Source organism: Caretta caretta, chromosome 6, assembly GCF_965140235.1.
Source record: "Caretta caretta isolate rCarCar2 chromosome 6, rCarCar1.hap1, whole genome shotgun sequence".
Taxonomy (NCBI): domain Eukaryota; kingdom Metazoa; phylum Chordata; order Testudines; family Cheloniidae; genus Caretta; species Caretta caretta.
Genome location: NC_134211.1, coordinates 32,152,559 through 32,180,366, shown reverse-complemented (window position 1 = coordinate 32,180,366; position 27,808 = coordinate 32,152,559). Strand labels below are relative to the sequence as shown.

Here is a 27,808-nt window from a genome sequence, read left to right as displayed (position 1 = left end):
AGAATCTTGGTTTTCATTTTTTTAAAAAGTGAGTTTATAACCTTCATGCTTGTGGAGAAAAGATGGAAAATATTAATCTGAAAGGTTTATAATCCAGAAGGCAAATAAAAAGAACCCAAATATTGGGGGCTGACTCAGTTTTGAATGTTTGGGGTTGACAATTCGGCCCATGTAATCCATTTGGAGTACTTCTGAGAGTGGATGCACTGTGTTTCCGCATGGTGCTTAGCACAGTAAATTACTGTGTTGCAGACAAGGCCTTAGTAGTTTCAAATTCCTCAGAATTCAACAATCCATTAGAACTCAATAACCCGCCCTAACCACAAACTAAAATGTTTCCTTGCTAACTTTCTCCCCCCTTTCTACTGCACACTCACATCTGCTTCTAGCTCCTGTCTGCAGGCTGCAAGACTTTTTTCTTAAGGAGGAAAAAAAAAACAGGAAAAGAGCATTTATTTCAATCCTTTTCCCTCCCGCACCCTGAATTCCAAGGAATTTGCCAATGAGTAAAGGACAAAAAAAAAAGTTAGATAAAATTTGGACCTCAGCTCCTGGCTCTTTTAAATAACTTGTTTTTGGACACTTTGCATAATACGGTCAATTTCCAGAAGTATCAGTCTTAGCCCCTTGTCCCTCCCTCTGTTCCTACTAGTGTTTGAGGGATAACCCTATGTCTAATAGGGTTTTGATAATTTTTCCTTGTTTTCCTGCATTAGCCTTCTCTGTAATGCCCCCTTCCTGTCTGCAGGCTGCTGTGTGTCATCCATCAGCCCTCTCTGTGGAAACCTAGCAATGGCATTTTCATGCTGCTTCAGTGTTTTTGATCTACATGTCCATCCAGCAATATAGCTCAAAATTGCTTAATTGTACAGATGTTTATTAGATGATTGCTAGCCCTGATTACAGGGGTCTGTTTTTCCTCTTGCCATGAGCTTGTAATTCACATGAAATCAATGGGAATTCATGTATTTTTCTTGAGAAAAAAACAGAACTCTTAAGTTTTAAGGCTGATTTCTTAATTGCTAGGCGGCTTGAAGTCATTATGGATCCTCAGTGATATTTTGAGCCACATTTGAAATAGGTAATGAAGATTCTCGTTAGCCAAGTGAAAAATATTGCCAATCCACAACCCTCTCTCTCCCATACTAGTTCAAATCTTTCTCACTGCACAGATTGATTACATTGGCTGGTCTCCCAGAATATACCGTATGGAAAGTCCAGCTCTAGCAAGGTTGACCACCATCACAAAGTGGTATGATCACATACTATGGGATCTTCAGATATTGCAATAGCTTTCCCAAAGGGTTTACATTGATTTTTTTTTTCAAATTCTACCTTCAAATTGCACAACTTTACATGGTTATTCTTCTGTTTTATTTAATTGAATGTTGTCTTTTTACATTCAATTTAGCACTCTACTCCTACATCCTAGCACTGTATACAGTTACTGCAATTTGTAAATGATACCAGTAGATGGAGATGAAGGATCCTGATAATTAAAGAGGTGGTAAATTTAATACTGGAGATTTTGCCCCTCTTATTTGCTGCTGAACACTTGCCTTTCTATGCTATAGATTGTATGATTTTTTTTTGAGTTAACCTGATTATAAGATGGAATGTGTAGGTGGGTAATCTTACAAGATTTGAATATTCAATTGGTGGTCTCAAAAAGTTTAAATCCGCATTTAAGTTTTTGACGTCTTAGCTAAAGGAAACCTTTTGAGAGACACCTAGGCTCTAGCATTTTATTTGCTCATTACAATGTTCTGAATGAGAATTAGAAAAATGCTTAATGTATTTGTATATAGTTTCCCTCTTTATCCTTATGTGATAAAGCACATTCACCCCTATTTCTTATAATTATTTCCTAAAATGTAGGTAGTGATATGTGGGCAAAAATGCTGCAGGATCTGTGCATACGGGGTACCATACCTATAACAGACAAAAATAGCTGTCTGCAAGCTTCAAGGAGGAAGAACACTGTAAACTAACAGATCACAACCAAAGTGATTACACAATCAAAGTGATTATATAACTGGGAAGTTTCTTAACACTGCATCTTTTGAGACTTTATTGTAAAGATTTGCTGGAGATTTTCCTTAAAAATGGATATACAATAGATTATGTTAAAAGTGGAGCTAAGTTGTACAGTGGGGTTAAAACATTCTGAAAATTCGTCTCAGAATATATGGGTTCAAATGTTGCATGTCAAATGTGACCCAAGCTCAGTGGCTTCAGCCTTGTCCCTACTAGGCCTTGCAAAACCACTATCTTTTGAAATGATAGAAGACTGTAATACAGTATTGGGGCAGTTTGAGGATCAAGTATGTGGTGCACTGACGGAGAAGTGAGTGGAAGTTTACATTACTGGCTAGCCAGTTAGATCAACCTGTCACCTGTATTTAACCTTTAGAACTAAAAAGATAAAATGCAATAAGAGACGGTGTCATTTTCCATGCAGTACTCTGGTATACTTTCTCTACTAGGCTACCTAATAATGTCACACCATTAACTGTTGGTAATAAGTCACTTTACTCTAGGAATAGATATGAATGTTCACATCTCCTTGAATAATTAACATTTAGATATTTTAAATTCCTATTTTCTTGTTAACAGATACCATCTATTTAACTATAAATATTTAATCTTCTCCGGGACCTGAAACATTCCAGAGAATGAATATATAAGAATTCAATACTGTTCCTGAGTATGGTCCACAAACTGGGCATATACGTGAATAAGAATCACACAGATAGTGTTATTGTGCATGGAACTGATAATGGTAAGTGCAGGTGTCAAGGTTCCCTCCCCACTCTGAACTCTAGGGTACAGATGTGGGGACCCGCATGAAAGACCCCTTAAGCTTATTTCTATCAGCTTAGGTTAAAAGCTTCCCCAAGGTACAAATCCTTCCTTGTCCTTGGATGTGTACTGCTGCCACCACCAAGTGTGTTTGACAAAGATTCAGGAAAAGGACCACTTGGAGTTCCTGTTTCCCTAAAATATCCCCCCAAACCCCTTCACCCCCTTTCCTGGGGAGGCTTGAGAATAATCTACCAACCAAACAGGTAAACCAGGTGAGCACAGATCAGACCCTTGATTTTCTCAGACACTAAAAACCAGTCAGATTCTTAAAAAACAGAACTTTATTATAAAGGGAGAAAAAAGTAGAAGAAACACCTCTGTAAAATCAGGATGGAAGGTAATTTTACAGGGTAGTAAGATTCAAAACACAGAGGATTCCCCTCTAGGCAAAACTTTAAATTTACAAAAAACAGCGATAAACCTCCCTCCTAGCACAGGGAAAATTCACAAGCTAAAACAAAAGATACTCTAACACATTTCCTTGCTATTACTTACTATTTCTGTAAGTTAGATGTATCATTCAGTAGGAGCTAGATTACTTGCTTGGTCTCTCTTTGTCTCAGAGAGAACACAAAGAAACACAAAACAAAAACCTTCCCCCACAGATTTGAAAGTATTTTCTCCCCTTATTGGTCCTTTTGGTCAGGTGCCAACCAGGTTATCTGAGCTTCTTAACCTTTTTACAGGTGAAGGAGGGATTTTATGCTACCCTTAGCTGTATGTTTATGACAGCATGAATTACCTGATGCCTGAGATTGGGGTCTGGATGAGGCCTAGGTGGGTCAGCCCAATCCAGATAAGAGCGAGATAATGTAAATAGGCAGGGGGATGCAGGAAGAGTTGTCAAAGATTTTATTGGAACCTTCCAATTCTGAATAGAGGGATTGTTTCTATTTGAAAATCAAGGACCCAGACCTTGGCTATCACCAAGAGAAACACATTGCAATTCAGGAGGCAAGGGAATAGAAGGTTGCTGTAATTTACAATGGTTGCCAATGGCCCCAAAAGGGTGTTTTAGTAGCTATGTATTGCTGGGGCATAGGAAGTCCCAGCCATGCCTCCTTCCCCCTTTGCTAGCTGCAAGAAAGGAAGCTGGTGTGGGACTCAGAGCATTATGTTGGGTAACTCTTCTGTGTTTGGCTATGCTGGCTTTAAAGCAGCTACAAAGAAACTGAAGATTGAAGAAGAAATCTGCAACTTGGGTATTTTTGTTAAATCCCAGGATTGCCTCTGGGTGACTGGATAGTGGCAATGGCCAAACCCCCAATGTTCCATCTGTGAGTGGCAAGGTATGTTTGACTTTTCCTACCATAAATGGCTATCTATGCTTTATCACCTCAAGATTAGATTAATGTGATGCACTCTTTTGGGGATTACACACTGTAACCAAACTGAGGCTAGTTCAGAATACATTGCCTGTCGTAGCTTTAAACTATCAGTGCTTTTCTGATCTCTAGAGCTGTCTGGGGCCAATTCATTTCACCCTGATGTAATTTAGAGTATCTTACAGTTACTCCCAACTGCAATTATTCCTCCAAGTGGCCTTTCTGTGGCATGGACTGCCTAAACATACTACACTTTGGCCATGATGCTTTCCACTGACAACACATCCCTAACATACCTCATGCCCTGGGAGCGGAGGCCATTGCTGGTCATGCCAGCTGTGTGACAGCCAGAGATTTCCCTATGACATGGGAATCCCCAGTTGTCCTCGTAGGGCAACTTTAAAGTTCCTTTGTGCCATTTTAATCTGGCGAATGAACAGGAGGGGCCCAATGATTAGCAATATTGATTAAGAACCCTTCAAAGCCCAAGACAGGGAGAGTATGGGCCTGTGGCTGACATGGATCTAGGAATATAACTTGTAATATTTTTATGAATACTGTATGTGACCTGGTCAATGAAATAGTCATTGTGGGTATGTCTACACTGCAAGTGGTGTAACTGTAGCACAGGTAGGCGTACGTGCACTAGCTTTAATCTATTTCACATGGGTAACAGTAGTGTAGATGTGGCAGCATGGGCTAACAGCCAGAGTATAAGCCTGCTGGGGACCCCGGGTATGTGCTGCCATATCTACACTGAAGTTTTGTTGGGAAAACTAGCAGGAAAGCAACACAATAGCTCTAGATAAGCAGCCTCCCAAAAACATGGGGGAGAAGGGGCAATTATAAGATAATGGCAGGGTTATTAGTGGTGAAGATGCTACTTTCAGGTTCCAGACAAAATTATGTTGCTGTTTGCCAAGTCTGGGAGCCTAGAGATCAAAGGGACACGAAATGGTTAAAAAAAATTGGGTATGTGGTTACTATAAGTGAGTGGTTCCTGGAGAGAACAATCTGATAGGGATGCAGAAGTCGGTCCTGTCAGAATGTCTGAAGTAGGTGGGCCCATCCCAAACTTCCAGGGGATGGTAAGCTAGACATGCATCTAGTCTGTTCACTGTTTGAGACTTTTCTCTCTGAAATGGTTTGGTTTTAAATAAACAATACTTTGCTTTAAGAAGACAGGCTGGTCACTAGGTACCACTTTCACAGCTCCCAGAGGGAAGAGAGCTGCAGGTACTAAACTGAGTTATCCACAGTGAGTACCAGAGAACTACAGGCCAAGGCCCAGTCCTTGCTGGGCTGACATAACAATGTACCCAGGGAACACAGATTGCTGGATTCAAGAGTATTGCTTTTTTTAGAAAACAAATTGGCCTTCTTAAGGTACAGTGAATATTAATTTATATGAGGGAATTAATTGAACTATTATCCTCCTCAGGCTAAATAATAATTAAAACCTCAGATACTGAATGGTGCATATCTGAAGTCTAATTTAAATTGCTAGCCATATGTACTGAATGTATCAACACTTTTAGTCTCCATTTATAGTTGTTTTTTTTGTAGTTCTTCCTTTTATATAAAATTTCAATATGTTAAATACTCTACATAGAGAGCAAGTTCAGGATTTGATGAATCATTTCTCTCTTTAAGGGCTTGATCCAACTCTCACTGAAGTCAATGGGAGTCTTTCCACTTTCAGTGGGAGATGTCAGGCCCTTTAAAATATCCCCCAAAGTCAAGGAACCATAGGAAAGACTCCCATTGACTTCAATAGGCATTAGATTGGACCCTAAGTGTGGTAGTTTCCTTCTCCTGCTCTAGTTGCCCCTTCATTAATTTAGTATTATATTTACCTTTGCCTCTTTATATCTTCTGTGATCATGGTTCAGGTAAAATACTTATGATTTAACAAAATGTTTGCAATAAATGATGAGAGAAACTCATTGAAACAATTGTGTCATATACTGTATAGAAATGCAGGAATTCTACTGGTCAGTTTTTCTGACAGCATCCATTTACTAGAACGTGTATATTTATATTCCAGGACAAAAGGTGGGCAAAGAGGTTTATACCATCTATTTAGGGTCAAAAATTTATATTAATACCTTACAAGGGGAGCAACATTAGAAGTTAGTCATTTCCAACCAGTATGTCCAGGGAATCCACCATTGCATTAGGTAGTATAAAGTGCAATAGCCTTAGGTGTATATTTCATAATGCCCTCAGGGCAAAAAGCAATCAAGATAGGAGCTGGTGAAAAACGTTCATCTAAAATAGATTTCCCTTCAATTAAAACCTGTCAAATATGATTTTCTTTTGAAAGTTTTAATGGAAAAAAATTCAGGTAAGTGAAACAGATAAATATTTTCAGCATGGGGAATATTTACTGAGAAATCCACAAATGAAAGTGTATAGTTATTATTTGCATTTAGTTATTAGTGCCTTAGGCCCCAAAGGTGCTTTCTCCTCTGCTGAGAGCTACTGCAGGAGTAAGTATTGCTATGAGATTAGTACCTGGTGGTTTTACCATCTCGCAAAGTGGTGAACATCTTTGGGAAAACAAATGTCATTAGTTCAGTATATGCTTTTTTAATCACAAAAGCTCTTACCAATCACCAGATAAATGAAGATGCAGTATTTCTATAGGTTCCAGTCTCAACCTGTAGGTTATCAGATTAATATTAAATTTAGTCTTGTGTCCCATAGAGTTGAAACTTTTAACATTGGTTAAAATAACTGAGTAAAAGAGTGTAGAAATATAATTACATGTACAGTGCCAGTATCATAAAAGCAGTAAAAATCTAATGTAGTTGATCATGTTTGCTATTGCCATTTTCTTAATACAATGAATAAAGGATCTCAAATGATTAATAAAATACAATTATATTTGACATTCTTAATGAATATTATGAAACTTGAGAATACTTACTGTTTATAAGATAAATTACCCTGGGTCTGAATAAAGGCTCTGGCCAAAGGCTAAAGTGTTTATTATAAGCAGATCTGGAGGTAGCTACTCCTAGTGTCAAGGTTGCCTAAGGTTATAAGTGGACCAGTATTTACTAGCCCAGGATTTTAGGCTATGCACTACAACTGGATCCACCTGGGTGCAGCAGTGCAGTGGATCCAGCTGCAGGATCTAGCCCGTGGTTAATACTGAGCTAAGAGGAAGCATCCTTTGTTGTATGTTGATGCTGTTATAATACTGGACTGGAATTTAAAATATTTAAATTTTATATAAAAGAAGGAAGAAGTACAAAAAACAAAAATGGGCTCTCTAACTGCTTTGTAGTTATTCTTATTTTACTTTAATGTGACTTTTGGAATTGATGTTTCCTCTAAAGGAAGAAAAAAGTTGAGATATTGTTGCTGGCAGAAAGCTTAAAGAATTCTGATTAGAAGAGATGATCAGAGGAGAGGGATTATAGTAGCTAATCAGAGGAGAGAAATTTACATATTTTCAGTGCTGTTATTAAAAATAAAAAATTATTGTATCTAAATCTCTGCTTTCTGATTGGCTAATAATACCGGTCAGACAGGATAGACAGGACATACTGTATGGTTATTGAGAGAGAGCTGTGCAATGATTATGCAAATTGGACACCCAGAATTGATTGATGCAAAGTTGGGGTGGAGATGGGGAATACACAGTTATGGTTCAATAACTACACAGCATTCCTACACTCTAAGACAATAGAAAACCTCCAGATGAGAATTATTAATAGAATCTACTGTATCTCAGCGCAGTTAATGGAGACAGAAGTAGCAACTCCATAGTTAAGGTTGTGTTGAGATTTGCACATAAAAAGCTGGACTAAATCCTTTTGTTTCATATTTTAATGATTAAATTTAGTCTCCAAATTTGAAACATTTGGGAGGACAAATGAATTTTCTGTGCAATGTTTTACTAAAATGTTCCCCTCCTAAAAAACTGCAATGTTCTCTTCACATTTCATTTGGTTCCTCTCTAGGCTAAACAATAACGTTCCCCCTAACTCCAAATTTACTACATTTGCCTTCCATTAATATCTGACAGAGACCACTTCTGAAAATTTAAAAATAAAGTTATTTTCCTTATTCAGATTAACCTAATTGAAGAACTTTTCACCTCTGGGTTCAAATCTTTTATAGATCCCAAGTGAAAAAATGCTTGGAGATCTCAGGCCTAAATACATTTTTTTGCTCTAGTTACAAAACCACTGCACCAGTTAACATTATTGACATTGTCTGTTTTTAAATAGGTCAAGGACTGGAGTATAAGGTATGTTGTGCATCAGGATTGAGTTGCATTGACAGAACGATGTAGAGAAATTTGTATAGTTTCTATTGTGGTACATGTAATACTGCAATCATCTCCATGGTACCTGGATTATGTTTAGCTGTATAAAATGTTATTAGTCTTTCCCTTTCACTAAATGTAAACCACAGTGAGAAAAGAGTTAGGAGGAGGAAAGTGCCAATAGTCCAGCATATGCACAATTTATAATCATCATTGTTAAAGAAGAGTAATTACCACATGCAGTGTATGCACTTTCCAAAGTTAAATGTTTTTAAATGTTTTAAAAATTAAAAGTGAATAGACAATAAGAATAAAGAGTTCTTAATTTAATTTTTTGTTAAATCAACCCATTTTTTTAGTTTACCATAACTGTAGCATACAAAAGATAAACTGACAAATGCAATGGTTGCTAGTGTTACAGTATACTGACAACGGTATTTAGTTTTGATCTGTCATCTGTAACAGCTAAGCAATTAAACATTATAGTGTAATCACTGCCGTTACCATAGTAGATTTTACTAAACAGTACACAATATGTTATCTGACTGTAGATTAATTATTACTCAGATCAAGAACAGTATATTTACCAAATGTAAATGTATTTTACCTACAAAAATGGTGACAAGGATTTGGATCTTCTGAAAGGTCACAGTACCACAATCTATTATTTCAGTGATATCTTCTGCTTATAATAATTTAGAGTAATACTCCATTGTACACATGTATATATAATATGATTGCATTAATTCATATGGAGGCAGTACAGCATATGCCAAATATATACAATTTTGTTCTATAAGAAAGTGCTTTTGCACATAGTAAACTTGTCTTGGATTCTATTTTTTCTTACAGTACAGTACTTTAACAAAATGTCTATTTCAGGACTCTTGAAATATGCTTATAATTCAGTCTAATATACACCTCTTTTACTTTTAAAAGCTAGATTGTAGGTTTGATGATGTACTAAAATAATACAAATTACACTGTAAGGCTGATCCTACAATTTCTGTTTGTGTCTAGTCCCCTTACCTTTGATGGGATTATTTGTCCGAGTACCTGTTGCCTCATCAGGCCTTTAATTTGCACAAGTTCTCAAACACAGTGTCCTCAACTATTGCATTTGCTAAGCAAAGGCAAGTAGTGCAAGGGGTTCAGCCCTGACCTGAGGGCAAAATCTGACCTTAAGACAGGTAGGGGCCTGGCCCTCTTGAGAGTTTTGCCATTAACTTGAATTTGGCAGATTCAAGCTCAAAATGTCAATGTTGTATGCATTTTGGGAATTAACTTCATACAGCTGTGAGGGGGGGCAGTAGGTGTGCAGGTGGGACAGGGGCCAGTACCTGTGAGGAGGGAGGCTCCTTCCCCCTGAGTGTAGAGCTGGGGGGCAGGAGCTGTGGGGGGGACTCTCTCCCGCTCCACAGTCGTGGGGTGTGTGTATGTCTGTGGCTCTGCGTGAGGGAGTCTTTCCTTCCTCCCCACTCCGCCGCGAAGCCCCTCCGGGAGAAGTGGTGGGGGGCGGGGGCGGGGTAGGAGCGGCTCCGCGCTCTGATGCGGCTGTCCCCGCGCGGCCCCTGTACAGTTCCCAGGCAGGTGGCCGGGGCGAAAAATTTCTGAAGTGTCCGGCGCGGAGCCGGGCGGCCGCGGCCCGAGAGCAGGCGAGCGGCGCCGGCGGGTAAGTGTCCAGCCCAGGCCGGCGGCCAGGGCCGAGTTCCCCGCGACTGGAGCCGCCGGTGCCGGAGCTCGCAAGTTGTCTGGTTGCTGTGGCAACGCGGCGGAGGCGGGCCCAGCCCCCCGCCAGAGAGGGGGCAGCTGCACCGCCGCGCGCCGTGCCCTCAGCCCCGACGGTGCAGGGGCGGCATCGGGCGGCCCCGGGCCCCAGCCGTGCGCGGAGAGGTAAGCGCAGCCCGGGCTCGCTCAGGCTCGCGCCTTTCGCTGCCCGCCACCCCCCCGTAGCTGGCTGAGGGGTTTCCGCCCCCTGCCCCGCGCAGTGCGGACTAGAAAGCGGGGTGCCGCCGGGGTACGGGCCCCGCTCTGGGCTCGCCCGTGGGGCTCAGCTCCCTCCGGCCGCCACGTCTGGGCACGTCCGCAAGGCATGTGGCCGAGCCCCGCTCCCGGGGGTTGCGTGGGCCAGGCGGGGACGGGTGCTGCGCTGCCTCCTCTCGGGAGTCCCGCAGCGTCGCTGGCAATGCGCGGCCCGGGGCGCGGTCTGTCTCCATCGGCGGGGGGAGCCGGGAGAGAGGCTTTTGCCCTGTTCGGCCGCGCTTTGCCGTTGCAGAGCCGCCAGGGTGCTGAGCGGGCTGTTTGTTCCCTTTACCTTTGGGGGCTGGCTGTTTTCAGTTAAACGGCGCTAGTTGTGGGAAGTGGGACTGCGATTTCATGGCTTGGTCATTAGCTGTAAACCTAGAAAGTGAGGTTGGTTTTGGCACGTCCTTTTCTTCAGTGCTGTTTTTTTTTTTTTTAAAAGGGGCATGTATCTGTAGTCTTAGTTAAAAGTTAGTCTGCATTAAAAATGCAGCTCGGGAACACCATTGCTTCATTCTGGTTTCTTAGGAGTGACGGTGTTGTTGCCAGTGCAGTCCTGCATCTGTACAGGTATTGTGAAGGGCAGATCATCAGCTTCTGGTTTTATGGAGCACTGGAGAACTCTTAACTCGTTTACCTGCAGCCCTTTCTACCAGTAAAATTGGTAAATTCCATGGCACTATTAAAACAATTTTTAAGTGAACTGGAAAGCAGACTTCAAAACAGACTTAAGTGCTGAGGATGACACTGCTGTCACTTGGAAGTATTGGGAAATCAGTTGAATTGTATAAAGACTGTTACTCACTATCTGTTTTGAAATAAGGTCAATATTAAAAAAATTCATTAAAACAATGTACTTAGCTGAGAGATGTGCAATATTTTAATTAAGCTAGAGGTTGTCTTCAAAACAGTTGTGCAGAATGCATAATAAGTCTTCAGAGAAATGAGGCAAGTATATGATGTTAAAGGGAAACTTAAAGTTTTGTGCAGAATGGCCCTTCCTTAAAAGAACTTAATGGAGAAAGCCATCTATTTTCTAAATATCTAATTTAAAATCTACCATTCTATTGTCATTGAACTAAAAACAAAGACAACCCCCCTCAAATCTAATTGACTGCAAAGCCATAAAGTTTTGTGCTTTTCTGCAATCTCACTTAACTGTCAGATACAGCAGAGCTATGTTGAGCTCCCAGATGTTGTGAAAACTCCTTCACTAATAATACACAGTGTAGAGAGTTATATTGTTAAAGGAGGATTGCGGTAAGAGACATTAATCTAAACTTGCAACTATTTGCTGATGTGAAACCTTATAGGAACTTTTAAAAATACAGGTTTCAGAGTAGCAGCCGTGTTAGTCTGTATTCGCAAAAAGAAAAGGAGTACGTGTGGCACCTTAGAGACTAACCAATTTATTTGAGCATAAGCTTTCGTATTCACAAAAGCTTATGCTCAAATAAACTGGTTAGTCTCTAAGGTGCCACAAGTACTCCTTTTCTTTTTAAAAATACACTTTACAAAAATACACTCCTGCTCTCCCTCCACATCAAAGAAACACTATTTCTGTTGTCACCACAGTAGCAGCAGAGAGGCTAAGGATTAAGTTAGCATGGAGACTTTTTCGGCATGGTCTCTAGGTCAAGGTTAGGGTACATGGATAAATTGATCTGGTAAACTATCGCTGCCACTGCTTTATCTGTTTTGTGAGGGATGTCATTTTCCAGAACTCAATCTAGTATATTTGGCAAACTCTAAATTCAGGTAAATATACTAAAAACATTTATTGCTGATTTAAAACAGACATTGGAAATATTTACTAAAGCTGTAAAAATTCAGCTAATGCTACAATGGAAATGAAGGATTGCATGTATGTGTTTTATGCCACCAAGACTGTAGAAGGATCCTCAAAATTGATCCTCAAAATCCTCATAATTTTTCTAAAATTCATCATTCAAAAAAAAAAAAGAGGTTAGTGAATTTTATGTGGTAGTTATGTAAACAAAGATAGCTATTAATTTCTGATCCTTATAAAATAAGAATTAGTTGGAAAAGGGCAAATTCAATAGAGGTTAGAAAATGTCCTGGTTGACAATGTGCAGTTCAAAAGCAATTAAATGAAGTTTGTATAGGCAGTAGGTGTTTGTAAAATTAAAGTTACATTTGAAAATGACTGCCTTCCAACAGGGCTCACTAGTCTGCAGTTTTTTGACTTTGTCCCACCAAACCCAAGATCACCTCTTCCCCATCCCTTTTCTGTTTAATTTGAAATGCTTGTTTGCTTGTGCCTTGGTCAGCATGCCATTTGGATATTGTAGACAACCTAGAAGTTATACTCACCTGTTACACTAGATGAGTACACCTTTCCTCCAGCAATTTATTAAACTGTAACTCTGATTATTAAATCCTTTCTAAAATATTACATTGAAATAATTTAATGACTGCAGAGTTTTAGAACGTAAGGGACAATAAACTAATATAATTAATTATTGTATCATTGCTGTAGAATGAACAAATTTTTTTCCTAATTTCCAATTACTTGTCATTTTAAATCTCCCAGGTAATGCAGCATTGTATAAAAAGGCAACAAGAAAGAGCCAACTAGAAACAAACAGTATATTTAGTGTATCTTCAGTGTATGTGCAAAATATGTTCTAGTATTATGAAGGCATTGGTTGTGACTTTTTAGTTAAATTCATTTGAGGTTTTTCCACTTAAACTGGGGATCCAAATTCTTTGTTTTGTATGAAGAATACATTGTATTTCCCCAAATTTACACAACATATTATGTGCTTAAAGATGGACTTTTCTGAAAAATTTCAAGTACATTTATTAATTGGTTTGGGTTAAACTCTAAGAAGGTCCTTTTTTTAAAACTCATCTAGGGGGGAAAAAAAAGTCCTACTGTCACTAAAATTCACTTAACCATCATTCTGATAATCTGTCCCACCAAAGCCACTTTTCATATTTTCAGAATATTTTTAATCAATCATTTCCAATTATATTTTAAAATGGAAAGTTTGTGCGCCAGCAGAGACTGGCGAATAGAATTGCTCTTTTTCAGAAACTCCACCATCTCTCATTGTTCTTGGTAGGACATAGACCAGAGTCTCCCCTCAATTAAGATAGATGCCCTCTCCCTATAGCCTTTGCAGATGGACTTTTAGACTACCCATAGTAAAGATGGCCAATACCTGCCATTGTTCCCAATAGGAGTGAATCCAGGCTGTCCTTATGCTTTTAGGAGGCAGGGAGGGACCCCATGAGGAGCTGGTGAATATGAGGAAGGAACAGTGTGGTAAGCAGGTTAATAGAGAGGCAGGTAAGGAGATTATGGGAACAGGGATGATCAAATAAGGAGGCTGTGGAGATGTAGGTGAATGTGGGGGGACATGAGGAAGAACTAGGTGTGCCATGGAATAGGAGAGAGAAAATGATGAGAAGGGAAAAGCCAATACTTTGGGGTTGTTGGGAGGCAGGAGACGACGAGGGAGCGTGGAAGGAGCATTGGTAGAACAAGGAGAGGAACAGGAAGGGTCAGATGATGGCAGCAGGATAGCGATAGGGGAGATAGTTGATTAGTTACTATTCTACCCCAGGTTTTAATAGAGGGGAAGTGGAGTACCCTTTCAAGCGGCCAGTTGAAAGGCTTATACGCTTGTGCGTTCAAAGTTGAATTTTGAACAAGAAATGACTGCATACAAATTGAAGCTGGGCAGCTTCTCCGTAATGCCTCAAACATCAGAAGTCAGATGGAAAATAATGTAGACTTACTTATTCCTCTTAAGTGACATGATTTTAAAATAAGTCTCAATTTTTTGAGCTCTGAGTCATGATTTTTGACCCTTTGTGGTTGGCAATACTCCTTCCTCTATTCCCCAATGCAATCTCATTTTTCCTGACCTGGTTTCTCCCATCCTCAGAAGGCAATCAATGGCAGTCTTGGACCAGCAAACTTCTCATGGTTTGTTGCAGAGGATCTTTTGCTGTGATGAACCATGGGAACCCTGGGGCTGTCCCCGTAACATTGCTCAGAGCTCATCTTGTCAGGAGCTCTCTCACTGTTGTCTTCCTCCCCATGTCTCAGTCCCTAAAAGCTATAAGTCAGAGAACTAACTGGGAGGAAAACTAACTAACTCCCCTGCCAAACAGAGCTCTGAGCTGTCTTCCAGTGCTTAACCAGCTCTTCTGTCTGACCATGATTCAACACACAAGGAAAGCCACTGTGATGAACCAATGGAAATTAGTTGGCCCAAGATTGCCTCCAGCTACTGTTCTGAGCTCAGGGGAACCTGAGGGGAAGAGAGAAGCAGATTTGCATGTGTGTGACATCAAATGCTTAAAACATTAAACAAAAAATACATATAAAAACGTGCAGTTGTCAATATTGCTCCACACAGAATATGTTGAGAGCACGTCCTATTAGATAGCTTAACTAGTCATAGATTTGGTTTTGTGCCAGCTATGTTGTAATACAGCAATTTTAACTGGTTCACAAGAGAGCTTTTTGTGTATGAATTGATATTACGATTTATTGTACATTACTTGACCTGATCATCTGGTGTCAAATGTCCCTTCTGGAATTTAAGAATAGCCTAAAAGATTTGACTAACTTTTTGATCCCAGTGTTTTGTTGAACATAGTTAAAAGTTATGAAGAGCTATGTATGTATCTTAATGAAATGCTTGTCTGAAATGACACTGATAGCCTGCTGTGAGAAAATCAATTTGCAATAAAAAAACTCAATGTTCTTGATGCTCAATTTAGTTCACCCTAAGTGTTTCACATTCTCTCTCTCTATAGTAAGCCAAAAGGGTCTTAAGAATTAATTAAAGTGTTAGCATCTGCTCATTGCAGCTTTGCTCATATACTCAGTGGAATAGTACAGTTAAAGCCTGCCTGAGATGGAGTGTGATATTTCTACTGCCACTGTTCATTATGCAGATAGTTTTCAAATGGCCAACTTTTTTCTTTCACTCCTGCATCTATCTTGTTGGTGTTCATGGCAATTTGTGTTTTCCTCTTTATAGGAGAATATGCAACTGTGATATAAAAATTAAAAGAACAATAGCTTCCAAATTATTTCTATTGAGCTTCTTTTCCGAGATGCATATTTACAGTGTCAATTTTTTTACTCTACAGTGGAAGCTCAGTTACCTAAATCTTGATTAATCAAAAATCTTCATTTAAAAACATTGAAGCCTTGCGGGTCGCTAGAGAAATGAGTCATTCCTTGAGATAATTAAATTTGCATTAGGCTTCCTAATGTTGAATCCTCTGTTAATATCAATACAACCTCCCCCTCCCCAATCCTTCAACTGTTTCTTTCTTAAACTATTTTTTAAACTTAATATGTATATTGCAGTAGAACCTCAAAATTACAAACACCTTGGGAATAGAGGTTGTTCGTAACACTGAAATGTTAATAACTCTGAACAAAATGTTATGTTTGTTCTTTCAAAAGTCTACAACTGGACATTGACTTAATACAGCTTTTTAAAACTTTACTACGCAGAAGAAAAAGGCTGCTTTTAACCATCCTACTTTAAATGAAACAAGCACAGAAACAGTTTCCTTATCTTGTCAAATCTTTTTAAACTTCCGCTTTATTTTTAGTAGTTTATGTTTAACGCAATACTGTACTGCATTTGGTTTGTTTGGTATTTTGTCTCTGCTGCTGCCTAATTGCATACTTCCAGCTCCAAAGGAGGTGTGTGGTTGACTGGTCAATTTGTTACTCTGGTGTTCGTAACTCTGAGATTCTACTGTATGTTAGTCCCATTGTGCGAGGCTGGACTAGGGTTTTGTATTGACATTTGTATTGTTTTGATCTAATGCAGTAATTGAGGAAAGTAAATCCTCATTCACTTCAATGGGAGTAGGATGAGATTATGTATTAGGTTTCTGGTCTGGTACTTTCTCTCTGTCCAGGGACCCAAAGATAGCAAGTGTCTTTCCTGGACTGTCTAAAAAAATTAGTTTGCCACAATCACTAGAGAAACTAACCAAAGTCTTAGAGTATGTCTGTGTTGCATTTGAAGGTGTGATTGTAGCATGGCTAGGTGTACACATACTAGTTTTACTCTAGCTAAAGTGGGTAACAATAGCAATAAAGACATAGTGGCATGGGCTTCCACTGAGGTTAGGTGCCCCTGTAAGTATCTGTTGGGGACCCTGGGTGTGTACCTGGGTTGCTAGCCCATGCTGAAGTCTGTGCCACTGTGTCTTCTCTACTATTGTTAGTCATGCTAGCTAGATTAAAGTTAGCATAGGATACGCTTACCTGTGCTACAATCATACTTTCATTTGCAGTGTACACATATACTGGAGTTTTGATCTCGTCTGATGTTCTGGAGATGAGCATATATCCATTGTGAGAAAAGGTGGGGGAGGTAATATCTTTTAATGGACCAACTTCTGGACCAACCACCTTGTCTTTCTAATATCCTGGGACCAACATGACTCCAGCAATACTACAGACAGAATATGTCCAGGGCACATGATCATATGGGCACTTTTCAAATTATTGTAGTGTTGAAGACAGTTGGTTCAGCCCTTATCTGTATTACAAAGTTCCCCCCCACTCTGAAGAATTCATGGAGCCATATTCAGTCCAAGTAGAAATGGATTCAATTCCATTGAAGGAATTAAGTTAGTCATTCTGAAATAGATTTTTGACTCTGTTTGTTGAACTTACCTTTTATTGAATCCTTGTGGAAAACCCTGCAGCTGGAGAGTTGAAAGTAGTATTAACAGTTTTAGTTTATATAATAAATTATTATAATTCTGACTTGGGGAAAACTGATTTCAGTAAGATAAGAATGAAATTTAAGAACTTGTATGAAATAAATGCAAATGACTCGAATTTCTAAAATATTTTCATTTCCTATAAGACACATTTAGAGTTAAATTCTACACTAATACAGGTCTTAAGTCAATATGGGAAAATGACCGTGAATATGTGGTAATTACTTCTGCATATCTGAAGGTGGATTGTGGCCTTTGGCTCTCAGAAAATTTCCCCCTGGCCTTTATTAGTTAATAGATTTCTTGTGCATTTCAAATGAACTGGGTTATATTTCATTGGATTCATATGTATAAGGAAAACAGGGACAGGTTTTTATACCTTTTCTCCAAAGACCATTCTTTTTTCCTTCATGAAGGCATATGAGTATTCTTTATGGTATCATTTGTTAATTTTCACTTTTTTCTAGATATACAAAATTATCTTTAGTTTAAGATTCAGTCCATGATTTCTAGTAGGCAAATGTATCTGGCTTTTTCTTGCAATATAGATTAGTTATTATCTGCTACAAACACTGTTTAACTCTTTAAATCATGCAGAAAATTGAAGAAATGCCAGACACTATTCAGATGCAATTTGAAAATTGTCCAGTGTACATTTCATAGATTGGTATGTTTGTGATACCATCATATCATATTAGGATGTTTATTGCCCTGCATTCTTTGCTTCTCTCCTCAACTGAAATTTTAGCTGAGCAAGGAGTGGGCCTTAGATTTCTAATGGCTAGAACTATAGAAAAGCCTTTCTGTATCCTGTGGACATGCTTTACATAACATGGTATTAAATTTAATCACAAATATACATTGTGACAAAGCTCTGTCCTTGCCTCCGTGGGTCCCACATTTCCTGGAGGATTTCACTAGCCTCAGAGGCTCACTGAGGCACTCCACGTAACCCTTCTTTCACTAGAGACAAGGGTCACAGTCTACTGAGCCATTTTCATAATAAGCCAGCAACGGAGGGGAGGAGAAGTTATCCTTCCTTGCACAATCTCTGTTGTCTCCCAGTCTCAGTGATTATCAGGGAGCAAAGGTGGGGGGCAGGCCCACCCTCTACTCCAGGCTCCAGCCCAGGGACCCTAATAGTATCAGCTATGGTAGCTGACCTTTTGGAAACATGACATGTACAATTCCCTGGGCTACTTCCCCACAGCAGCCCTTACTTCCTCAAGCTCCACTTCACCCTTACCTTAGGGCCTCCTTCCTTGTGCCTGATATGGTGTGTACTACTCAGCCTCTCCAACAGCACAACTTCCTTCCACAGCTCCTGGCATGCACACCCACCTGACTGAGTGGGAGGCTTTTAACTAGTTTCAGCCAGCCCCTGATCGGCTTCAGGTGTCCCAATCAACTTAGCATTCTCCCTGCCTTCTGGAAAGTTCTTAATTGGCCCCAGGTGTCTTAATTGACCTGGAGCAGCTTCCATTTCACTTAACCTGGTACCAGGGATTTGTTTAGCCTGGAGCTAATATATCTATCTCCCACTACTTTTCTATAGCCATCTGGCCTTGCTCCGTCACAACATATAATACAGTATTGGAAAGAATGTGTGGTTTTGATGTTTTTCCATTCTGCAAAGTACAAACATGTTCTTTAAACAATACCTACTCTGGAAAATACTTTGAAGGACTCTTGAGTATGTGTAGAGAATTTTCATTAGTTAGCTAGCGAAGTAGAGAAATATGAATTGTGGACTTCTGAAAGGATTCTCTCTCTCTCTCTCTTTTTAAAAGAAAATAAAGTATATCTAATTAGGAAATAGTATTAAATTATATAATTGTGGACAAAATAATACCTTTAATTATACTTCTTGGCATCCCCAGACCTCTAAAGTGTTTCACAGTGTAAGAAGTGTTCCATGTCATTAACCAAAATATCTAACTGTTCCATAAAGGAAATGAACTTATCCTTCATAAATCAGTATGTCTGATTTTGTTTATTTACTGTATTAAAATAGATTAACATTTTGAAATATTTCCAATAGCATCCTTGTTTTCTTTGTAAAACTAGCTGTCCTGGCCTGCTGCAGTATATTTAGCGTAACTGTTTGACTCAAAGAAATCAGCAGGTTAAAAGAGGCCATCATCCTTTTTACACAGTTCTGTGTTATTCTCTTTCTCTCATCATTTATAATTTTATTCTTGTTAGGAAAACAAGCAAGAAGTTGGGAAAATGCAATCCCTCACTTATTAGTCTTCTTTATAAAAATAAAATGATCATTGACAAAGGTGATGTGGAATGTTCTTTGTACTTTTTAGGAACCTCTGGGCTTCCTTTGACGGGGAATGGTGGTAGGAGCAACATCTTAAAGTTTTTCAAAAAGTCATTGCTTCTCTTTTGAAGGTCCCTTGCATAGATACAGGCAAGACATCTATAATATATGGTATAACAAAGTTAAACAGAGGAGAAAAATGACAATAACAGCATACTTGCCCATACTAGAATATATATATATCAAGATATGGGCTCTTCTCTCTTGGCATATTAAACGTATTGCCTTGCAAGTAGGTAGGATGCACTTCTAAATACTGTATGTAACATTTCAAAATCTACTTTTTATGTGAGACTTGGTATAGGAAATATGCAAAATCCTATATCTGTAGTTGTCATTAAGTAACAGATCGTTTCCCAAAGGAACAGAGATTTGCATGCAGTATATGCTCTAGGACTCAGATTTTAAGTAGAGATGTGATGAAAATCTGTTTAATAAACTTACTTATTTATTTATTTATTTATTCTTGATGGTCTCACAATCAGTACATTTGTCAGGAAAAGGCACATTTCTCAGTGCAACTTACTACATGATCTCCTAGAATTGAAATACTTTAAAAATATTATAAAAATGAATTACCAGAGATAGATTTTCTGGTCTACAGGTGCTTACTATGAGGAAATCATAGCTGTAATACCTGGTCTGTAATTTTGTAAAATAACTCTGACATTAGCAATCTGGGTAAGTAATCTCTGTCACCGTTGGTGCCTTCTTTTGACCTCAAAAGATCTCATTAATCAATATTTTTACAGTGAGTCTGTTGTTCAGAGAGAAACCACAACTTCTGTTGACTTTAGTTGGCATTGTGGGTGCTCAAAATTTGTGAAAATCGAACCCCTAGTGTGTTCAAATTTATACATATACTCTCTACCGTTTAAACCGGTGCATTTTCTGCGTGGAATTCTAAAGAAGTCCAGTAAATAATGCATGTGCTTGTGATTTCTGATATGGCTGGGGAACTTAATCATGCTTTTGTTAATAATGTAACAATATAGATTTTCTTATTCCAAATATAATTTTCACTGTATTTATCATAATAAAAGCATGCGTCTTCAAAGGAACTGTTTTCAGAGTTTGCTCCAGCTGACACTTCAGGAACTGCAATGTTTGACGTGCAAGGAGAATCTGCTGTTTGTGCCACTTTATGCATCTGGATAATGCATTACGTGGCAACCTCAGGATACTTTTGTGATATGAAGAAGAAACCTAACTTCAGTACAAGGTAAAGCTGCTAGTTACCCAAAACTACTCATTCTTGTGCTGAACTGGAGACTATACAAACAAACTGTTATGCTGCAAATGCTTTGCCTCTAGCCTGGAATGTATTCCTGGTAGATGAGAAGTTTTGAAATATGCTCACCACTGTTTGGTGAGAAATAATTCACATTTGCCTTAATATATTCAACTTGAGAAAATCGATGGTGCGAGGAAGGAGAAAGCTACGTGATGTAAAATGAAGGTATGCTTCCAGCTAAAATGACCTAGAAAGTAACTGAAGACACGAGGTTTGTGAAAGAACTTCCTTCAAACCCTAGAGCTAATGTTTTTGATATCCTGTGTCAAGAATTGCTCTGGTTTGCTCATTTGACACTCCTGTTTATTTATTCATAAGTCCTTTTTGCATTGCTGCTGGTGCAGTTCCTTTTTTCATGCAGTGTCCTTTTGTCAAGCTGTGAACTGAAGATCATGTTCTGGGTTAGCTTTCATTATGTACTGTATAACTAATGTTGGTGGATAAAGGTTTTGTATATTTTACACTAGAGAAGCAGATTGCTTGACCTTTGTGCTTAATACAAAGGAGTGTAAATGATATGTGAATCATAGGAATCCAAAAAATATGTATCTTCCAGATAGTAAACAGGCCATTTTAAAAAGATTTTAGAACTCAGACAAAGTTTCCAGAAATTCAGAAAATTCCTTGCTGTATTCTATGGCAGTGGTTCTCAAACTTTTTTTTTTCCATGGACCACTTGAAAATTGCTGAGGGTCTCGACGGACCACATAATGATCTTTCCAAATGTTGTTTGTACTGTTTGCTAACTATTGTAAAGCACTTTGGATAAAAGCACCATATTAAAAAAAAACCTTAATAATAAATAACTTTTTGTTCTACAAATAAAAGCGCACAGCTCATATTTTCATATCAGTAGTTTTACCTTTCTAATGTGATAGATGTGCCCTCTCTCCTCTGCTGCGGCAGCCCCCAGCCTGGGGCTGGGAAGGAGGGGGGTCTCTTCCACCGCTGTGGCAGCCCCCAACCTGGAGCTGGGAAGGAGGGCCGTCTCTCCCTGGCAGCCACAGCCCTGGAGCTGGGGAAAGTCGCCTCTTTCTCTAGCCGTCGCAGACCTGCATGTCCCAAATTCCCCCACCCCCTCTTCTTACCCCACTGCCCCCTCCCACCTACCCCATATTCTCCCCAAGGCCACCACCTCACTGTACATGTGCATCTTCTCCAGGGTCCAGGCAACTAATTAGTGGAGCCACGCCTGCGCGGCTCCACTAATTAGGTGGGTGGCCCTTCATTCTCTTGTGTGCAGCCGCCCAGGCACACACCTTAGAGGGAACTATCCGTGGACAACCTGAATGGAACTCACGGACCACAGTTTGAGAACCTCCGTTCTACGGAGTCAATGCAGAAAAGCCAGGTTGTAGGAGAGTGAAGTTTTATTATAGGAGGAGTGAAAATCCACTGAAATGTACTGAAGTAATTCAAGACCATCAAGTATCTGTATCAGAAACAAGGAAAAGGCATGCAGTCCAACATGCATGTCAAATGTGAATTTATGTTAAGCCCACCATCCTGAGTTTTTTCCACTATTTTCTACCCAGTCCTTTTCCAGAAACAAATCTGGGAATTTCTTAAACTCAATATCTGTTAATGTTTAATTTCTGACATAAGGCAAGTATTAGATTTCCTCCCTGGCATCTACATTTGGGGGCAACTAGTACATTTCTGTGAATAACTAAAAGTTCAGAATTCCAAATTCGACTATGACTTGACTTTTCTAAATGTTGAGAGGAAAATACCCACATAAAAGCAGTGTAAGAGTCTTCTTTACTATAAAAGTATCACAAATGGGTTTTACTCAGCTCGTTCTTGGAAAAGAGAACATATCCACATTAAGTCATTCAGTTTTAGAGTAGTATACTCTCAGTATAATATGAACACACCTAAAGAGTATGCACCTACCCAGATTTAACAATGCAAATCTGTAAATAGTGAATTAGGTAAGTGTTTTTATTGGTATGAGACTTGGCTACTTGCAGAAATTATTTTTCTTGTATTAATTAGTGCTCTATTTTTTCAAAATGTAACCTCAAGCCTGGCATTTCTTGGATTTAAAATCTAAATAAATTATTTTTAAAGTAAATCTTACACAAACGTGTAGGTTTTTAATGATAGAATATCCAAAGAGCTTATTTCTTCAGCCACTTAGAAAGCACTTTGCCTTTTCACATTTAGTAGTTAAATAGAATTGGAGAAATTTTGAGGTTAAAGCCGTAACTTGCAAATTGGTTCATTTCTGAAATGTGGAATCAATAAATGTGTGATTTTTAGATTAGAGATAATTGCTAATTGCTGAATATAAACTCTGATTTATGTCTTTGTAAAGTGACCTCCAGGAACAATTTTTGTTTGAGGAGAGACAGTATTTTTTATAAATAATAAGTCAATTCCTTCCATGCTATTATAGAAAGAAAATGTGGAACAAAGATGCCACCTTGTGGGAGATAATTTAGTTGGTATTGTTGGCTGCTTGTTAAGTTTTATGTTGTTTTCATCGTAAGCACTTATAGTTGCATTTCAGTTTTATTTTACACACAGCTTTTTGGATGCTGTATCTATATATAATAACTGCAGTTGAGCCTTTCTGGGCTCATATGCTCTATGAATGACCAAAATCATTAAATGTAATTTCTTCTGTGCCCCCTGCTCACCACATAATTTTGGCACCAAAATCCTTAAGCTTTTGCTTTTCTGTGTTAAATTGCAGTTGTCTGACTTTTATAAAACAGATAATATGAATATGTTTAGAAAATATTGGCCAACACAGAGTTGTGCTCTAAGTTAAACACACCAGGGCTTTCAGATAAAGGCATGGATTCTACTTGCATGTCCTAAACCTGGAGTTCGGGAATATCCCTTAAGTCTCAGAGCCATTTATTTATTTATTTATTTAAAATAGAACAAAGTGGTCACAGCAAATTTGGAATAGCATGTGTTGGGAGAATATGGGGTTATCAGTTTCTTTCACTTGCTGAGAAACACAGCCAGGCAGTGGAGATCCATGCAAGGGGAATTTCATGGAAAAACCTGTCAAGCTGTCTGGAGTGACTCACAAATGTGGGTGCCAACCTCTCCCTCTTCCCTCACATGCTGTTTACCCAAGGGAATAGAACAGTAGCAGAGATGCTCCATGGGAATAACTGCAGCCTTAGCATCCAACTCCTAGATGGGATGGAGTCAAAGTGAAATGACACCAATATTGCGAACTCCAAAAATTGTGAGTCAGATCTTCAAAAATCTTTATATTGGCCCCCAAATCACGATACTGAGTTTTTATGGTCTGCCTTCTGACTTTTGAACTCCCCATGTCCCCTATCCCAATGTGAGTGTGACAGTTACAGTGTTGCTAACTCTCACAAATGTTTATTGAGTAATGTGACTTTGAGCTTACGAACTTTTAGGTTCACAGATTGAAGACATTGTTACTAGTTTCTAACCCTCTTCTTCAGGTTTGCATCTGCATCCAGAATTTCCAAAAACATTGGGAGCCACAAGATGTAATGTAGGGTGGGAGTGGAGAAATGCATGTTTTTTCCCTAAATAGGTACCTTGTTTGTAACGTGCAGCAACGCTATCTTATGGTGTGATCCCATCAAATCTCACAAGTTCGGTAGAGTTGGGCCAGATCAGTATTTGAATAATAATTGAACTGTGCACCAACATTGGGTGGGCCAATACTAAATAGTGTTACAGTAGGTGACAGCCTCAGAATGTTAACCATTGTCTTTTAGTTCAAAAGTTTGCTTTTCTCGCTGTTGCCCTCGCAAACTGAAGCACATCATCAGAGAGATCCAAAGACTGGCCAAAGGCATTTTCAAGCCATAAAATAGCAAGCAGGGTCTGTTTTTCATTGGCCATCGTCAATCAAAGATATGTTTTAATGAGCCTGTGCTTAAAAAAGTTGTGCTCGCCACTCGTGACCGTGACTGTGACTGGCAGTGTGAGTAGAATCCTCAAAGCTGTCCACATGTTAGGAAGACTGTCCTTCAGCTCTATATCATGAATGAATGAATTGGAGAACTTGGAATGGAGAGTGCTTCCCGTATTGACAGATGCTGTCCAATTCGACACAGAGGTCTTATCATTGACATTTGAACATTCCCCATGTGTTAGCACCCAGCAAAGGTCTATGCAATCATTCAAGAGTGTATCCCTGTCTGCCAGCAGTTTACTAAGGTCATACAAAAATACCAGGTCTTTTTGTGGTGCTTCATTTGTCCAAACCTTTCTTCGATGGACACTTGAGCAGTATCAATGAGCGAGCAAAAAAACTTCCCTCTTGAATTTTTCTTCCAAGCTTCTCATCACCTGAGCTCTTCTCTCATAACCAAACTCTTTTCTTCTGATGAATATGAGTTTCCTTGAAAAGAGGCTCAACTTCTAAGTTTTCTGCCATTTCTTTGGCAGCAGTGATGGCATGTTCAAATCTGTTGTCTCTGTAGGCCACCATGAAATCAAGGCAGCTTCTCATCAAAGTAGTATGGTAGTGATGTCCATTGACTGATGCCTTGTAATGTCCATTGACTGGTCCATTGTAATGCCTTGCTTATAACATTTACTTGGAAAGGGATACGTGCCAATCGACAACGGAGACCATAAATTTGAAATCAGTGATCTGGTTTGCCAGGCTTTGTGTCTTGTGTTGGTATCTGGCTTCAGCTTTACTCAACTGCAACAGTTCAATCAGGATGTCGTAATCCTCAGTTGCTTGGTACCTAACTGACCTTACGCTGTCAGTGAAGCTCTTCCAGTGAGTGTCACTTAATGGCTTCACAGCCAGATTTGTAACATTGTCTGTGAGGATCTTCCACCCGGTAGCTGATGCTGAAAACAGGATGAATATCCTTTGCAGTACTCCGAACAGCACTCCGAACCTGGCGTCCCCCAAGGCCGTCAGCCCACATGGCTGCCTGAAGTCGGCTGCCCCTAAATCCGGCTCTGAGTCTCATAGCAAGTGTTCGCGAGAGTTGTGATTTACACCCAGATCTCTTGACTTCCAATCTTGAGTGGTAACCAAAAGATCATTCTTCCTTCCTTTATGAAGGAAAAAGCATGGTGCTGCAGGAAGTGATGTTGGCAATTCACAGTAAGGGGTTGTTCTTTTCTCTGAGTCACTATTAAACACAGTGCTGCTGTCTTTTGGATGAGGTATTAAACTGAGGTTGTCATGACTTGTTATAGATCACATGGGAATATGTATAAGAGCAGGGATGGGAACCGGGGTGTCTTGGCCAAATTCCAACTTGGTATGTAAAATGTAATTCAACAAAATTTCCCTGGCAGTTTCAGTTAGAAATTGGCTTTCAGTTCCTGTCCTAAACTATTGTGTGGTGTTTAGTGTTTAAACAGTTTCTATTGCTTCAACTCTTTGTATAGTTTGTTAAAGCACTTTGGGATGAAAGGCTTCATATAAAATGTGAGATACGCTTATTGTGTCCAACTTGCCTGAACACATCATGAATCCCTTGTCTCTTTGTTCTGCCATTGGTTCTTGGGAATTGATTCATTTGAGGTCTGTTGTTTAGGAAAATGGCATGCTGGTCCATAAATACAGGGCTTTCGAATTTATCTGACTCAACCTGTGATAAACTCTTTTTTAGTATATGCTTACTTTGTTTTTTAGCTTTTGTGCCAGGTTCTGACCTGCATTATCTTGAGTCTTTTTGTGCTTTCACTGAGGGGAGCGTCTTCTTACCTTTGTTGTAAACATGATTTTAAAAACAGTAATTGTATAGATAAACTGTCATAAATATAAAGGGAAGGGTAACCACCTTTCTGTATACAGTGCTGTAAAATCCCTCTTGGCCAGAGGCAACATCCTGTTACCTGTAAAGGGTTAAGAAGCTCAGCTAACCTGGCTGGCACCTGACCCAAAGGACCAATAAGGGAACAAGATACTTTCAAATGTTGGGGAGAGGGGAAGGCTTTTGTTTGTGCTCTTTGTTTAAGTGTTTGTTCTCTCTTGGGACTGAGAGAGGCCAGACAGAAATCCATCTTCTCCAACCCATCCTAATCCAAGTCTCCAATATTGCAACCAGTATAGGTAAGCCAGGCAAGGCGGATTAGTTTATCTTTTGTTTTATTTGAATTTTCCCTGTGTTATTCCTGTTTTCTGTAACTTTAAGGTTTTGCCCAGAGGGGGATCCTCTGTGTTTTGAATCTGAATACCCTATGAAGTATTTTCCATCCTGATTTTACAGAGGTGAGTCTTTTACCTTTTCTTTACTTAAAAGAAAATTCTTTTATGAACCTGATTGATTTTTCATTGTTCTTAAGATCCAAGGGTTTGGGTCTGTGTACACCTGTACAAATTGGTGAAGATTATTATCAAGCCTTCCCCAGGAAAGGGGGTGTAGGACTTAGGGGGATATTTTGCGGGAAGACGCCTCCAAGTGGTCTTTTTCACTGTTCTTTGTTTAAAACGCTTGGTGGTGGCAGCATACTGTTCAAAGACAAGGCGAAGTTTTTAACCTAAGCTGGTAAGAATAAGTTTAGGGGGTCTTTCATGCGGGTCCCCACATCTGTATCCTGAAGTTCAGAGTGGGGAAGGAACCCTGACATAAACATTTCAACAATATACCTTCATTCATATTTGACACTATGTAGCTTTTCAAAGGAATGATGAGAACTTTGATTAACTTGCCTTTGAGGGAGGAAGATAATCCTTGGGGAGGTAGAGAAGTCCCAGTTTTTGAGACTCCAAAGTTCACCGGCATGTGTAGATGGGAATTTGCTCTTTCCTGCAATTTAATATTCCATCTTCAAACAAATATTTGCTTCGCTGTGTGACCTAGGTAAACAAACTGATATACCAGGCAAGCTGGACTTAGTGATAAATGGTCACTTACACCAAAAATCATGCAATATTCAGGGTGCTTCCAGTCCCACAAGTCCAGTCGCGTACCCCAGATCAATTAGTATCCTAGATCTCATACCAAAGACAACACCTGTAGCCA

General features: G+C 39.3%; 1 protein-coding gene across 8 annotated transcripts in view; it reads left to right on the top strand.

The window, feature by feature from the left end:
- Positions 1-10,015: 10,015 nt before the first annotated feature.
- Positions 10,016-27,808, top strand: part of STK33 (serine/threonine kinase 33) — a 98,878-nt gene continuing 81,085 nt past the window's right edge. For 2 of the 8 annotated variants that reach the window (XM_048854318.2, XM_048854317.2), the window contains exons 1-2: positions 10,257-10,365; positions 26,978-27,054. The gene's annotated coding sequence lies outside the window, so the exon portion shown is untranslated. Of the gene's footprint in view, positions 10,145-10,185; positions 10,366-10,995; positions 11,065-26,977; positions 27,055-27,808 lie in introns of those variants that run through there. The other 6 variants (XM_048854323.2, XM_048854322.2, XM_048854319.2 and 3 more) reach the window with 5 other exon arrangements.